General features: G+C 50.3%; 1 long non-coding RNA gene across 1 annotated transcript; it reads left to right on the top strand.

The window, feature by feature from the left end:
• Positions 1 to 1,143: 1,143 nt before the first annotated feature.
• LOC119923214 lies at positions 1,144 to 6,150 on the top strand. The gene is made up of 2 exons (XR_005448791.1): positions 1,144 to 1,200; positions 5,864 to 6,150. It is a non-coding gene; the product is annotated as an uncharacterized LOC119923214 (long non-coding RNA).
• Positions 6,151 to 7,171: the final 1,021 nt, after the last annotated feature.

The following is a 7,171-nucleotide window of genomic DNA, read 5'->3' as shown; positions in this document are numbered from 1 at the left end:
TTTTGTTAAGCGCTTGGGTTGGGGGGCCCTTGCCCCACCCTTGAATTCTCCCCCTCTCAGATAGAACCCCTGTGGCCCTGAAACTCACAGTGACCCTACACCCTTCCCAGCAGCCCGGGTTTCCAGCTCCAGGGAGACCCCACCCCCACCTCACCAGCAGCCAGCAGGACCCCAGAAAACTGCTGTGGTCTGAGATGGGGAAGGGGAGGAGGAGGGGTGGAAGAAGCAAATGCAGGCCTCTAGTTTCCCTGCCCATTTTTGCTGCTCAGGGAGGTGGTGGGTGGCAGGTTTCAGAATTTGGCTTGCTGGCAGGGCCCCTCTGAGTGCCCTATATAATGATGATGATGATGATGATGATGATGATGATGATGATGATGATGATGATAATAATAATAATAATAACAACATTGTGGTATTTGTGAAGTGCTTACTAGATGCCAAGTACTGTAGTAAGCGCTGGGGTGGATACAAGCAAATTGAGATGGATGCTATCCCGGTCCCACATGAGACTCACAGTCTCCATCCCCATTTTACAGATGGGATAACTAAGGCACAGAGAAGTGAAGTGATTCGCCCAAGGTCACAGAGCATACACGTGGCAGAGCGAGATTGGAACCCATGTCCTTCAGACTCCCAGTCTGCTACTGACCCCAAAGTCTCTCTTTGTCAGATGAAGCGGGTGTTTCTTTTTCTGGCACTCCTGAGAGGGATGGGGGTAGGTGCCTTTCCCGGTTGTCTGGGAGTGACCAGCTCAAGATGATTTCCCAGCCAAATGTGGACCTTGCTGAGCTGAAATTGGATGATCTCAAGGATGTGGGAAAGGATGGTTTCGGTGCAGGCCCCTGGGGATTCTCGGAGGAACAGGGGAAATTCCCAGACAGCAGGCCCCTGAACTTCTCTCAAGATAATAATAATAATAGTAACAATAATTATGGTACTTGTTAAGCACTTAAATATGTGCAGAGGCACAGAGCAGAGCAGACAGGCGGCGGTTGGCGTGGGATCAGAACCCACATCCTCTGAATCCCAAGTCCATGCTCTTTCTACTAAGCCATGCTGCTTCTTTATTTGCAAGTCTCTGTCAGGTACCTGCAACTCGCCGAGATGTCAGAACCTGGAGCCAGGACCGCAACTGGGAAACCACCGGTGCCCGGATTTCTGAGCTGTCGGGGAGACTGGTGCCCTCCGGGACTCCTGCCGGTGAGTCCTGCACGGTACTGTGGGCCGGGCAGTTACGAAGCATTTGGGAGAGCACAATCCATTAATATAACAGATACATTCCCTGCTCACAACAAGTTTCCAGTCCAGAGGCTAGAACTGATTCCTGCCATCCTGAGGTGCTAGCCCCACCCAGGTCCCAGCCTGTGTCCCCCTGGGAGAAAGAGGGAGCAGGTGTGGCCTGGCCGCTAGCCACTAGGCGCTAGCCGGTGCCCTCGGCCTTGGTGGGCTCGGTTAACCTTACCCAGAACGGGTGAGCAGCAGCCACCATAGGCGTTTGCCCCCAGCCTTTCAATTCTGCTGCTGGTCGAACATCACCTCCAGCTTCCTCCGGGCTAATTACAGCCCCATTGTCTTCTGCTCTTAGAAGACGTCTTGCCGGGACCCCTGCGGGGCGCCGGGGTGGTGTCAACAAGCTTGGCGAGGATGGGTTCGGCTCATCTGCGATCCCGGAAAGCGAAATGCCTGAAGGGCATTTACAATCGAATCCGGTGATGAGGGAGGAGCCAACTGCATACTGCAGAGAGGCGGGCCTCACTCTCCGCGGCTGAGAAGCCAGAAGCTGGGTGGTGCAGTCACTTTCACCGGTTCTCTGCCCTTTTCCTTTTTGTTCGTAGTTTTCACTGATACTTGTTAAGCACTTGCTCTGAGCCAGGCAATGTACTAGGCACAAAGTTGATGATCATGGACTATGCCAGGCACTGTGGGGTAGATCCAAGCCAATCAGGGTGGATACGGTCCCCGTCCCACAGGGGGCTCACAGTCTTCATCCCCCATTTTCCAGATGAGGAAACTGAGGCCCAGAGAAGTGAAGTGACTCACCAAGGTCAGCTGGCCACAGACAAGTTGCAGTGCCGGGATTGGAACCCACGTCCTTCTGACTCCTGGGCCCGGGCTCTATCTGGGCATTTCCAAACCGGAATCATTCCCAAAACCCCATCGGAGGAGGAGGGGTGGAGAGAGAAGCAGCGTGGCTCAGTGGAAAGGCCACGGGCTTTGGAGTCAGAGGTCATGGGTTTCAAATCCCGGCTCCGCCAATTGTCAGCTGTGTGACTTTGGGCAAGTCACTGCACCTCTTTGGGCCTCAGTTCCCTTATCTGTAAAATGGGAATTAAGACTGTGAGCCCCCCGTGGGACAACCCAATCACCTTGTAACCTCCCAAGCACTTAGAATAGTGCTTTGCACATAGTAAGCGCTTAAAACATGCCATCATTATTAGTAAAATAATTATTAAAATAATAATTTTAATAATCGTTCTCGCCTGTCCCGCCGTCTACCCCCGGCCCACGTCCTCCCCCGGACCTGGAATGCCCTCCTCCGCACATCCGCCAAGCTAGCTCTCTTCCTCCCGTCAAAGACCTACTGAGAGCTCACCTCCTCCAGGAGGCCTTCCAAGACTGAGCCCCCTCTTTCCTCTCCCCTCCTCCCCTTCTCCATCCCTCCCGGCTTTCCTCCTTCCCCTCCCCACAGCACCTGTATATATGTATATATGTTTGTACGTATTTATTACTCTATTTATTTAGTTTATTTGTACATATTTATTCGATTCATTTTATTTTTGTTAATATGTTGTGTTTTGTTGTCTGTCTCCCCCTTCTAGACTGTGAGCCCGCTATTGGGTAGGGACTGCCTCTATATGTTGCCAACGTGTACTTCCCAAGCGCTTAGTACAGTGCTCTGCACACAGTAAGCGCTCAATAAATACGATTGAATGAATGAATGAATGAATGAATGAACTGCTAATCTTAACTAAAAACGAATGAATAAATAAAATGATGGCATTTGTTAAGCGCTTACTACGTGCAAAGCGCTGTTCGAAGCGCTCATGAGGGATGCAAGGTAATCAGGTTGTCCCACGTGGGGCTCACAATCTTAATCCCCATTGTACAGATGAGGTAACTGAGGCACAGAGAAGTGAAGTGACTTGCCCAAAGTCACATAGCTGACATGGCAGAGCAGGGATTAGAACCCATGATCTCTGACTCCCAAACCCGTGCTTGGGGTCTTTCCACTGAGCCATGCTGCTTCTAAACCTACCGTCAGCCAAACACCAACCCTTATCCGATCTCTACACCTAATGCTAGAAAAAGCCCTAAGCCTAGCCCTATCCTTAACCTTAACCCTTGCCCCAGGCCTAACCCTAACACTATTCCTAACCCTAACCCCAGCACTAGCCATAAACTTAACCATAAAACTAACACTAGCTCAAACACTACTGCTTAGCCCTAATGCCAGCCCTACCCTTAACCCCAATCCTAACCATAACCCAATCCTAGCTCAGCCCTAACCCCAAACGTAACATTAACTTCACCCTTATCTCTAACGCTTGTCATTGCCCTGGCCCTAGCCCTAAGGCTATCATTAAGTCTAAGCGTATATCTAACCATAACATTAACCCGACCTCTAACCCAAATCATAACCCTAATCCTAGGCCCAAACCTAGACCTAATGCTAACCCTCTGCCTAAACTTACCCCCGAGCCCAACTGCTAACTCTAACCATAACACTAAACCTCACCATAAAACACAAACCTAAACCTCACCTCAACCCTAACGCTATCTCTGCACCTTATCTTAAAGCAAGCCACAATCCTAGCTCTAACCCTAACCATTATCCCAGTTTAAGGCCTAGCCTTAAGTCTACTACTAATCAAACCACTAAATTAAAATCTATCCCTAGCCCTAACCCTAACCCTTACCCTAGCCCTAACCCTACCACTAACTTTAAACCAAACCCTAACCCTAGGCCAAAACATAGCCCTAACGCTAACCCTAACCTTGCCCCTAGCCTAACCAACTGCTAATCCTAACCATAACACTAAACCTTAACATAAGACAAACCCCAACCTTAACCCTATCTCAACACCTAATCCTAAAATAAGCCCTAGGCATAGCCGTAAACCCTTACCACTACTCTAACCCCAGGTCTAACCCTAACCCTAACCCTTGCCCTAGCCTTAGCCATAACCTTAACCATAACACTAACATTAGCCCTAGCCCTCACACTAACCCCAACACTAATCCCAATCCTATCCATAACCCCAACCCTAGCTCAGCCCTAACACCCACCTTAATGCTAACTCTACCCCAATGGTTCTAACTTGAGCCAGTGCCCTGGCCCTAGCCCTAACACTAAAAATAAGGCTGAGCATAAACCTAACCCTAACCATTATCCCGGCTGTAATCTCCTCTCTTAACTCTAACGCTGAGCCCAAACCTAGGCCAATTGCTAACCATCTCCTTAACCCTAGCCCTAATCCGATTGCTGACCCTAACTAGAACACTAAACTGCATCATAAGCCAAACCTCAACCCTCTAACCCTATCTCTACACCTTTACCTAAAGCTACCCCTAGCCCTAGCCCTAACCATTACCCTAGCCTTAGGCCTAGCCTTAAGTCTACTACTAATCATAACCCCTAACCTTAAAACTATCCCTAGCCCTACCTGTAACCCGAAGCCGAACCTAAACACTTACCCTGGACCCAAACTTAGACCGAATGTTAACCCTATCCCTAACCCTAGCCCAACTGTGAATCCTAACCATAGCACTAACCCTTACCATAATCCAAAACCCAACCCTAACCCCAATTATACAAGTTATCCCAAAACAAGCCCTAGGCCTAGCCCTAACACTAACCCTAACCCTAACCCAAATCCAAGGTGTAACCCTATCCCTAATCCTAACCCTTTTCCTAGCTTTAACCATACCCTTAACCATAAAACTGACACTAACCCTAATACTACTGCTAGCCCTAGCTGATGTTTCTGGTGGATGGTAATTCTCAATAGCAATAATGACATTACTAATAATAACTGTGGTCTCTGTTCAGCACTTAACTGTGTGCGCAGCACTATGCCAAGGTTTAGGGTCGGTAACAGATGACGTCTGGACCCAGTCCCTGGCCCACACGGGGCTCACAGTCCAAAAAGGCAGGAGAACAGGGATTGAATCCTCATTTGACAGATGAGGAAACTGAGGCCCAGGGCTCGGCCTGGGCAGGGAATGTGTATTTTATTTTATTATATTTTGCTGTCCCAAGTGCTTAGTTCAGTTCTCGGCACACAGTAAGTGCTCAATAAATATGATTGACCAGACTGCCCAAGAACACCGACTCTACTCCATCTCTAACACTAACCATTGCCCCCTAGAACTGAACCTTGAGGGACCCCTTCTACAGTTAGGGGAGGGGAGGGGAGGAGGAGGCCATGAAAGAATAAGAGAAAGAATAAAATGAGAATAAGCGTCCAGAGAGATAAGAGGAGAACCAGGAGAAGACAGAATCAGTGAAGCTAAGGTTGGATAACATATCGCGGAGAAGGGGATGGTCCAAAGGGTCATAGGGATGAATATTAAGGGCAGGTCAGGGCAACGTAGAAGAACATGAGTGAAGAGGAAGGAGGGCTTAGTCAGCGAAGGCCTTTTGGAGGAGATGTGCCTTCAATAAGACTTTGAATGTGGAGAGGAGAGTAATTGTCTGTTGGAGTTGAGGAGGGAGGACATTCCAGGCCATAGGTGATCGGTCGGTGGCGAGAGAGACAGGCAGAAATAGGGGTACAGTGAGAAGGATAGGATCGGAGGAACGAAGTGTGTATGTGGGGTTTGTTGTCCACGACCCTAACCCTAGTCCTACCCCTAACCATAGGACCAAGGAATCGGACTCACCGCTCCTTATTAGGGCCGAAGCCGCAGCCTGAGCCCGGATTGGCTCTTGGGACCCACAAAGCCCCAGGCGACGACCCGACAAACTTCCACTTCCCCGCCCACAGTGCACCCAATCACCCATTGATACGTCCTACAAAGCAACCTATGAGAACGTGTTCCTCCAGCGAACCCTGACGCCTCCCCTGAACCTCACAAAATCCTTATAAACCCCATGAGGGAAATAAACGGGTCTTTGCTCCTAGGAGTTCAGACCCTTTGCAAAGCTGACACTGACGGCCTCAAGACTCATTCTTTTGCACCGCCAGAGCGAGCTGGACAAATTTGTGTCCAACAATTTGGCGACCACAAAGGAACCCGCCAGCAAGGCCAGCGAACCACGGGTTGGGTAGTAGGTTTTTCCCCGCTGGCATGGGTGAGTTTGCCCTTGGGAAAGCCTCCCTCCTCCCCATCGGTTCGGTGGACTGTAAGGCGACTTTGGAGTCTTGGGCTCCCCGGTATCCCCGGTATGCCCGGTACCGTGGAGGGACGGGGCGACCCATGGATAGGGTCGGCTACTCGGGTGACCCGTGTATAGGGTCGGGAAATTGGGACCCGTGGATAGGGTCAGGAAGTTAAGACCCGTGAACAGGGTGACTCGTTCTGGGTTCTCTCTCTCTCTCTCTCTCTCTCTCTCTCTCTCTCTCTCTCTCCTCCCCCCCCCCCAGGTTAAACTAAGACCAACTGCACACAATGTTGGCCCGGAGTCTTTGTCTGTCTACCCCGCGCCTCCCCATCTTTGTATAATTACCAGCCTCCCGAAGTAAGTGATGTTGGGCTGGTGTGTGTGTACATAGGTGTGCTCGCATGGATTCTAGAATTGGTCTGCTGTGCTGTGAAGTCTGTATGTGCATGTGGACGGATGTATGAGATGAACTGACCCCCGGGCGAAAGTATGGTGCCTGGTCAAGACGCCCAGAACTCTCCGCTACTCTCCGCTACTCTCCGCTACTCCGCTACTCTCCAGCCTCTGGAGGTGTCTCTATCGTAAGTGGGCCAGAACACCAACCGTAGCTCCTTCTGGGGAAAGTTGACTGAAAGTTCCGGAAAGACACGACCCATGTTCTCAGCTCTAGCTTGCCCGAAGGAGGTATCTTGGGCGGCCCCTGCCGGGAATCGGGTGAAAGTGAAAGAAAACAAACCAAGCAAAGTTTTCCCATATTTATGAGCCCCAGGACCTAGGACCCGGTGGACAGCCAATAAGGAATGGTAAAAGTTCCAAATCCTAAGAGAACACTAATGAACTACACCT

This window comes from Tachyglossus aculeatus, unplaced genomic scaffold, assembly GCF_015852505.1.
Source record: "Tachyglossus aculeatus isolate mTacAcu1 unplaced genomic scaffold, mTacAcu1.pri scaffold_157_arrow_ctg1, whole genome shotgun sequence".
NCBI lineage: Eukaryota > Metazoa > Chordata > Mammalia > Monotremata > Tachyglossidae > Tachyglossus > Tachyglossus aculeatus.
The sequence above is the reverse complement of the archived record's forward strand: the minus strand, read 5'-3'. Positions and strand labels throughout refer to the sequence as shown.